Here is a 9,774-nt window from a genome sequence, read left to right as displayed (position 1 = left end):
TCTCTCTCTCTCTCTCTCTCTCTCTCTCTCTCTCTCTCTCTCTCTCTGTCGTTTCAATTTCGATTTCATTGGAATGCGAAAAATGTTTGTACAACGATTATGACAATGATATGTGAGATTTTTTTTACATTTAATTTGCGCTTCATTGCTATCTGACCAGTTCGCGCTTGACGCTCGGGCACACATGCTGATCGCTAATGTACACTCATAAAATTCATGTTTTCATACATATACACACCATGGTTGAATGAGCTTTGCGCGCCAATTGAAACGCAAATGCCATTTAAACGCGATCTACGCAATTTAACCAAATAATTTACATCGTTAGCTAAACCAACGCCACAAACATCATACAGGGAAATTGAATGAGCGATAAAGAACTAAAGAACCTGAAACACCCATTCATCTCAAATGTATTTACGTGCATGAGGTGTGCATGCAATTTATGATTTGGTTTGGCGGCGCTGGATCGAACAACATCGAGATTGTAAATATTGAACTACAAGTACCATCCTGTGTACGGCTGATTTATTATGCCGCGTGTTGATAATTAAAATTTTCAAAGCAATCGAAATTTTATTAATATTTTCCATCTTATTACTTCAATCATTTCACACGGTGTTTTCAATTGGAAAAGAATTAATTCTATTCAATTTAATAAATAAAAATAATAAATATCTATATATATTTTCAATTAAATTTCGTTCGCATCGTTTGTTTACAACTAAAATGACATCAACTTGTCGTTGCTTCTGCGTTTCTATTTCTCTAGTTCATGGTGTTTATCTAGCAAAAAATTTGAATAAAACCCTCTTTTACTTGTTGGAATAACATATAATTTAATCATAGCCGCCCATCGTAACTAGTAATAGTAGCCCATCCAAATGAATGTAACGAATGATGTAATTTGTAATTACCATCAGTTTCCATTATACAATCTTCATTCATAATTACATTTTTACTTGGAATTTCGAAAACAAATCAAAATGGAAAAATCTATACTGTTATAGCTGTAAAGCCATCAACACAAATTCGAGTCTGGTAGTTTTTTTTCTATTTCATTGAACTCATGCAAACCGCTTAATCGACACAGTACTGCGTGAATAGTTTTAACCCATCATTTTATTTTTATATTTATCAAATATCCATGGAAAAAAATTTACCCATCTAACAATATGTTTCTTTTTATGTCTCGTTTCAGCTGACGAAATTCAGAACAGACGTATCATAATCGTTAAATGTAAGTTGATTTTTAACATTCGTCAATTGTATTGCCTATGCAATGAATGCCGAATTTTTATGTAAATTATTTAATGTATTAATATCAAATGCGAAATGAAATTGTGAAAGTTAATGTAATACAATTAACGTCATTGAACAAACAGCAACTCTAAATTCTTTTCCGACCATATACTGAGCATAGATATTTATCCGAGATATTTTGTGAGTATCCGATAATTAACGCAACACTCCATGCATTATTGCTCCTTCTAAATGAACTGTGTACAAGACTTCAATCGACGTGTTTGAAGATCTCTAATACAGTAGCTTTTTTATATGAAATCTGTCACACTAACGCCCTCACTCTATCTTTTGGCGAACTAAACAGAATAAAGTTTAATATAAAAGTAAAGTCTCCATCAGGATATTTTATACAGCCGGTGTCAAGATCAATAAAACTGTTAATAGAATCTGCCATTTTTACGCAATTTTGCGATGTGATTGCCAGATTAAGAATATAAATAAAATAAATGAACGGAATAAACGAACTTAACAGAACAGAATAATTCGCACGAGTGTATGACAAGTATGTAAGAGAACAATAACATTACGTTTTGTATCTATCTGTCAAATGTCACACTCACACTTATGAGTTTACGTATGGAGATTTTAACAAAATCATTTCTACAAGATCTACACACTCTACACCCGAGGCTTTTTAAGTTAAATTAAAACGCATATAAATTTATGTTTTTTTTAAATAGAAATTATCTAATGCTAATTGTGCTAACTTCACTTTCAAAACAAAAAAATGAAACAATTTATTAAATTATTTTTCAACAATTTTTGGAATAACATATGCGCTCATTCTCAAACTTGTGAAATAATATCCCATTCTATATATAGATGGCACTGTCTATACGAAGTTCGGCAAACAAAGCATTACGCTTATTGAGCGCATTACACCTCTTCGTGTTTGACTTAAACACAATTCGTTAGAAGGAGTAATAACGCACAGATCGACGTTCATGCTTACACACTAACTCATTGTTTTCCTCGTTTATCTGCGATGTACGAGCGAGCATCTTTGTGTGAGTATAAAGCACAGCACATCCGTGTGAGTGTATAAGTATGAGTGTCGATCTGTGCATTATTACCCCTTCCATCGTATTGTGTTTAAGGTAAACAACGCCGGCTTAACTACACTTTACTGAACTTTTGAATTACAGCAAATTCATTCTCATTTTTGTATGCTATGAGTAGCTGGTAGTGAGTATATACTATATCAGTGGTGCGATTTTCAAAATTCCCGCTAGGGGGCGTTTTTCACGGGGAGGTTCAAAAATACTTCGGAGGGCATACCTCCCATACCATGGGGGGTAGGGCACCCCTCTTGGGTCAATATTGTTGTACTCATTTATACCTATCCAACGGTATACAATATGTATACCTCTGTATACAGTATACAAGAAAAATTCCATTATGTGCTAAAATTCACCATCTTGGTCGCGATAAAAGGAATTTTAGTAGCGAATTAATCTGGCTCAGGGTAGGTTTTATCACTTGGGTATGTTCTGCAAAATTGGAGGGTAATTCAAGAGGGAGTAACTGCATACCACTTTACCGTGTCGATAGGGAAGGGGTTGGGGCCCCTTCCCTATCGATAGGGTAAAGTGACATGGAGTTACTCATGTTACTTTACTGGTCCCTACCCTCCCCTATCGATAGAGTAAAGTGATATGAGCCTCTTGAATCACCCTCCAATTTTGCAGAACATACCCAAGTGATAAAACCATACCCAATTTTACAAATTCATTTTCGGGATTTTTTTTGTATACTGTATACAAAGGTATACATATTGTATACCGTTGGAATTTTAAAAATCGCACCACTGATATAGTATATACTCACTACCAGCTACTCATAGCATACAAAAATGAGAATGAATTTGCTGTAATTCAAAAGTTCAGTAAAGTGTAGTTGTGCCAACACGCCAATTGGAGTTTAACACACACTTCGTTTAGAAGGAGCAATAATGCATGGACTGCTGCGTTAATTATCGGATTCTCACAAAATATCTCGGATAAATATCTATGCTCAGTATATGACCTGTTCTTTGCATTTCATTGTGCGCACACGCACAATATTTAACAAACAGAAAAAAATGCCACAGCATAGTAGCATCAATTAGTTTATAGATAGCAACAATGACGAAAAACGACGTTGTGTTTTTGGTGTTGAATGTCATATGTACGTGTCTTGATACAACGAAACGTTTCATTCAATTCAAAAATCCATAAATGATAATGTGCAATTTGAGTTGCCAACTCACTATGGGACAACAGCATTGCTGTGGCAACGGTCTTTCTTTCTGATTCATTTGTCATAAATGTCACGTCGCATTTTGAATTTTTTTCACTCCTTTTGATTTTTTTTCGTTTTGGAAATATATTAAGGTTCGATAAGCTATTTTTGGAATATTTCCCTAGTATACAGTGGCATATATGATAAAATGCTATTTAAATCACGCTTAGCTGATAACTACTGTTTATATTATCATAGTGATAACTTATATCGAACATAAAACAATAAAAAAAGAAAGAAAGAAAAAAGTCGTTGCATGCGATAAATGTAAATCTTTATTTCGTGATTTACAACCGAATGAGTTTATGTTAGTGTTTACATGGGTTTCGAATAGTTGAAATTATTTTCAAAATTATAATCACTGCTCTGGCAAATGCACTCGAGGTAAAAAAGATACATATAACAAGACCAGAAAATAACAACGAAAATGATCATATATCTATTTTTGCCCGTATATATTATTATCCGTACTTTGTGTCTATCTATTTTTTTTCCTCACCGAGTGGTTATAGCTCGTTCAATAGTCGAAATCAATGTTCAATCGGGCGTTCGCATTATATCTACATTGTTATCATAATAGTTCTTACTAGATGCACTATACAACTTCTTTGCAGAAGCAAAAAAAAACATATACATAGACGAATGAAATGAAAAATTCTTCAAAATGCATAAACTCGATATGTGTTTGTGTTGTTTTTTTTGAGCATTTTATTTGTGGTGTTTGCGTCTGAGCTAACACAGATTGAGTGAAACGTACACTTTTTTTCCATTTTGAATTTATTTATCAATATCCGTTTTCATTTCAAAACGAACGATGTGTATGAAAGTTGTAATAACAATAATAGTTGATGTAAAATGTAATGTAAGTATTGTAGAACAACAACAACAACAACGAAAAAAAAACCAGGCACAATCCAAAAGAATGCGATATATCCAATGAGGAAAAGAGAGAGCGACGAAGAAAAAACCCATTGTAGAATATCATTGTGATGGAACCATCATCGGAACACAAAGCACAAACACACAAGCTACAATACATTTCAATATTTTTTTTAACTTTAGATTTTTCGCTCTTTAAAGCCTCAACCAAACAGAGTGTTGCTTCTTGCAACTACACACTTCGCATACGTTTATAAGTAGAAAATATAAATTTTTCATTTGGCTGTTGTCGAATGTACTATGAATTTGATGATTATATGGCTCTGGGCATGGAATAGTTTGGTGTGCTTTTTTGCTTCAACTGATTTCATTCTCTGTTATTCATGCTCGAATCGGTATTCCCGGTATAGTCGGTGTTCTTTCTTTACACGATAATACACACAACCATGTCACAAGCGTATAAGCAAACGGGTGCACGCTCATTCATTCACTCACAAAAATTCATGTATATTCATAAAACGTTCGAGAATCGCGTTGAATTTTCGATGCGCGTTCATTCGCTCAGCACGTATATGGTGGTTGCTTCCGGAAAACGAAAACTATCAACATCCACCGTTCACAAATAAAATTTGGTCGAGCTTATAGCTTTTGACACATGGAATTTTTCAAAATCATACGGCTATAAAGACAACGACTAATGCTGATGTGTTTACGCCATTGATTGGCGTTGCGTGAAAACGAACATTTACACGCGTTATTTTGATCGTACTATGATCATAATATTTCATACTAAATTTGGTATTCGAACTTGAACATGATTTTTTTATATAGTTCTTATTATAACCGTTAAATTTTTGTATACTCGTGTGCGTTGTCTATCCTGTTGCTATGCGCGAAATATTAAATACATAAAATAGTTTTATTCTTCCGAATGCGCACTTCAACCCGGACGCTTCACATACATAAAATCTAAACAACAGGATGTGTCATTGTTTTTATGATTTTGAACATTTTTTTTACATAACGTATCCATTGTATACAAGAACTTTTTTGTTCAAAAATTTTTTGGTTGTTAATTATGACCAAATCACTTTTGTTTCCTCAATAGTTTTTAGCCCAGTCGTTTTTCTGGTCAGAAGTAAAAATGAAATAATAAACAGAAAAATGTTTTCATGCTCAGCGAATTTTCCAGTCTTGTGGATAAGAATTTTCGGTGAGTCTTGTTTTATGATCAAAGATCGATGACGCCGCCACAAAAACTTCCTTAGCCATCAAAGTCACAGTCAATAAAATTGTCTGATTCAACATGGGAACTAAAACTATTAACTAATTTCATGGTTTGAAAAATCCATCAAATTTTCTCGCATAGAGCATGGTTGATGATTAATCTTCAATCTATGTCGAACTAGCACTTGAACGTACTGGAAATAAGCGTCAAACACGCCAACAAATTTCGTTTGCGTTAATAACTGAATGACCCAATTGATATGGAGAATTAAAATCACAAAAGTGAAAGAAAGAATGAGACTGTTATTAAGTTACACGATTTTTATTGGTAATAAAATCGCCGGCTTGTTGAATAACAACACTTTTGAGAAATGATGATTAAGCAAATGAAGCAGTTTTTTTTTCAACAGTTTTTACTTCCACTGTCAAGTTCATACTGCTATAGAGCACGCATTCATGATTTATTTTTTTATTACCCGCACATAAACCGGAACATTGATGCTCTAATCCCTAAGCCGGCGTATGTTAGTGTGTCGACTTTAAACGACGCTAAAGTCTATCAAATACTCTGGAATTTATCACTACCAGGAATCTTGGGCTAGCAGTTTTTTTCTTCGAATATATTTATTTATAGACACTGGAACAGCGTCATTCAGTCATTGAGGCAATTCATCCATTGTTGGGTCAAAATCAAGTTTATGGATTTTCTGGATGATGATGACACTTAAAATCGTCGTAACTCAAGACGTCAACACCTGTTAAGTGACATGTTTATGTTTGAAACCGATATTGTCTAATCACACGAAGCACATTCGATAAAAACATCATCGATCAAGAAACTTCGAGTTTAATTCGAGAAGATTTCACCAAGTTTCTCAAAACAATGAAAAAGAAAGTTCTTCAAACTGTCTGGAGTTTGAGTGTATAAATCGATATTAAATGTTGTATCATTATTGGACATCTTCCAATAGAAAATGCACTTAAGTTTGACATAACTGCACAGTTTGTAATGCATTTCATGTAGCACAACAGCTATAATTGTGTAGTAATGAAGAAAATTGAAAAATGAAAATATTTACAATTCTCATATTTATTTGAGAGAAAAAAAATACAAACGGCATTTTGTGAGAAAATATTTAAGAAGCGTCTGTGAGTAATTAGTTTGGATTAACTCATTTAACGGATATCCTTCACATACACATTCGAATCACGGATCAAATCTTTACATGCACATTTAACAGATTTGAAATTGGTAAGGAGAATGTACAATTGTGCTCCAAAGGAGAATAAACATTCGTCTTAAGACTGGCAAAGAGAAGAACGAGAATAGAGAAATACGCACAAAAACACAGTAAATACAGTGTGTGTAATATAATGTAGACAACTGACGATAAAGTGCTTTATAACTATACCATCTAAACATGATAGTGCAACAAAAGTTTTCACAGTATGTTTATTTTTTCAGTTCCTGCTGTTGTTGTTCTATTTTTTTCTTTCTTTCTTTCACGTTGTTTCTTATGACGTTTACAATCAGCAGTGAGACGTTCTTCGTTGTAAGAAATGTTTGCCATTTATCGGTTTAGTGTGTTTTCTATTTGGCCTCTCTACATTTTAATACTATTATAAGTAGAGTTAGCTTCGTGTATTCATCACTTTTCTATATTCAATGTATGCATTTGGTGTATATGTGTATAAAATGAACATACCATTCATGCATTCTTCTCGTTTGTTTACGAAGTATTTTTTTACTGCCGTCTTTTCTTTATAATGGTATTATTATCCTGGACTTTTTTCTTATTCTTTTGCACTCATTTCATAGTCTATAAATACACTCAACATTAGCGCTTATCAAAGTTCACATGTTCATGAAATATACGGAAAAATATTTGCTCGGCTTTATTGAAATTCATGCATCGAATGCAAATGGTTTAATAATCAGTCGAAGAAGCAACGATCGAATTATCAGCAATATTCGGGTTATAATATAATACATTCGAGTGCAGGAGAAAGAGGGATAGGACGATAGGAGTGTGATATTCCTTTCATTCAACAGATGAAACTTATATTTATTAATCTGAAGACATTCTACCTCAAACGATGGACAAATTTAAGAAAAAAGTAAATAAATTTCAAGTGATAAAAAACGCATGCACATACAAATAGAGACGAACTCAAAATAAGAGCAACAAGCGATATAAAGGATGGGCAAACAAACTGTAAAACCCAACCAGCAAATACTAAATTAAAAGCGTACAAGCACGAAAAAATTCAGTCACACTCAAAATAAACCATATGGTCTACCCAAAAACTTACCAAAAATACGAAACAAACAACGTTGATAAATAAATTGAGAAATTTTACAATATATCTTTATTTTTTATGCTCGCTTGATGGTTTCATCACTGCAGATCATTTGTGCGTACGCGCGTCGAGCTGATTTTGCCTTAGTGTAAGCCACAAGAACCTAATACAGTTTTTTTCTTCGTTCTTGGTGTAATGTGTTCAATCAACAATTCCATTTTGCGTCTTGTCGTAATATTAGTGAATGTTGTCAATGAAAATGATTTGACTCTGTTTTGACTTTAACAAAACAGATAAATAACATTTTCTCTTTCCTGCTCCCTTCTTTCGGCTTTTAGAATATTGGTAATTGGCAATTTCATTTCCACAAATGCCGGACATGTTATTTGAGACCAATTTTATTCAAAGCGCCCATTTCTTATAAACATCATCAATGCAATTGATTCAACGAATCACCATCTCCTTCGGTCGTCTTTGACGAATTGCATTTCTTCGAAAGGCATGATATTCTGACAAAATTTAATTTATTCTCGCATATTTGCCACTAAAAGAAATATATATATATATGCTCATTGAAACCAATACCCGCAATGTATTCGAATGTGTGTGAGTGAATGCATGGCGAAAGAGTATTGATGATACAAAACGAAATTCCAGAGTCACTTAAAAGATGTGTACACCAAATACAATGTAATAAATGACAGATATTTGAACGATACTGAAAAAGTTGGCACATAAAACGACCAAAATTGAAATGAAAACAACAACGACAGCAGCGATGATGGAAAAAAAGAAAATAAAAAAATGCATCGAGCAAAATGATGAATTCAAGAGTTAAGTCAATTCGACAGTTTAGCGGCTGTTATTTTAGTGTATATTCATTTGTGTGCCCTTTGCGATTTCAGTGAAGCGTTCAGTTTTAACTATCATTATACACAAAAAAGCAACATATGCGCATATGTTCGCTCTCGTACCCAACAAATGAATACTTGCAATAATTCCATTTTAAATGGTATCGTTGAATTCAAATCGCATGCGTTCTTTTCAACCTTAACACTTAACACAGTCACTCACAAAACTAATCGATGTTGTTTTAATTTGACGTAACGAAATGACATAAAATGTTCAAAAAAAATATATAAATGGGATTTTTCGGTGTTGGTTATGTTAGGGTCAGTAACTGATAAATATGCATATTTATACAATTATTATGTGTGAAGTGTGTGTTCCCAATCTTTAAAATGCATATTGAATAGGTTGAATAAAACCAAAGACAAAACGACCGCTCAACAATGAGCCAATGTTATATAGAAGTGCATTGATGAAAATCAACCCGATACCGGCAAAAAGCCAAATGCATTTGCAATTTGATCGCAACGCCCGTGCCACTCTATTGTAAAATCTACCTCGGTCATACACATACAAACAGAGACACTCGACAGTGGTATCAAATGTTGTTGGTTCACGAATGTGCATTAATCTTCGTTTAACGTCACTTAGCGTCGCCATATTGACTCTTGGGCTTGTGATGAATTTATAATATTTCAATCGAAATGTATATATGCACCACAGCTAGACAGTAAGAGAACCATGTCAAAGCGTCAGCAAGACCAATTTTACTGTTAAAATAAAAGCCCTTATGGATATATCGAATGGTATTTGCTCAGTTGCCATGCGAGACCATTTCCAATTCCAAAGTTTTTGTGTGTTTTATGCCTATCTTTCTTTCGCACGCATTTTTGGCATTAAAACTTTACCGGCATATGACTTGGCGTCACATTA

At 33.6% G+C, this 9,774-nt stretch overlaps 1 protein-coding gene across 2 annotated transcripts in view; it reads left to right on the top strand.

Moving 5' to 3' along the window:
• Positions 1 to 9,774, top strand: part of LOC116337261 (A-kinase anchor protein 200) — a 55,905-nt gene that overhangs the window by 30,100 nt on the left and 16,031 nt on the right. For both annotated transcript variants that reach the window (XM_031761681.1, XM_031761677.1), the window contains exon 2: positions 1,202 to 1,240. The gene's annotated coding sequence lies outside the window, so the exon portion shown is untranslated. The remainder of the gene's footprint in view (positions 1 to 1,201; positions 1,241 to 9,774) is intronic.

This window comes from Contarinia nasturtii, unplaced genomic scaffold (genome assembly GCF_009176525.2).
Source record: "Contarinia nasturtii isolate CC-2019 unplaced genomic scaffold, AAFC_CNas_1.1 Cnas_scaffold_220, whole genome shotgun sequence".
Classification (NCBI taxonomy): domain Eukaryota; kingdom Metazoa; phylum Arthropoda; class Insecta; order Diptera; family Cecidomyiidae; genus Contarinia; species Contarinia nasturtii.
The sequence above is the reverse complement of the archived record's forward strand: the minus strand, read 5'-3'. Positions and strand labels throughout refer to the sequence as shown.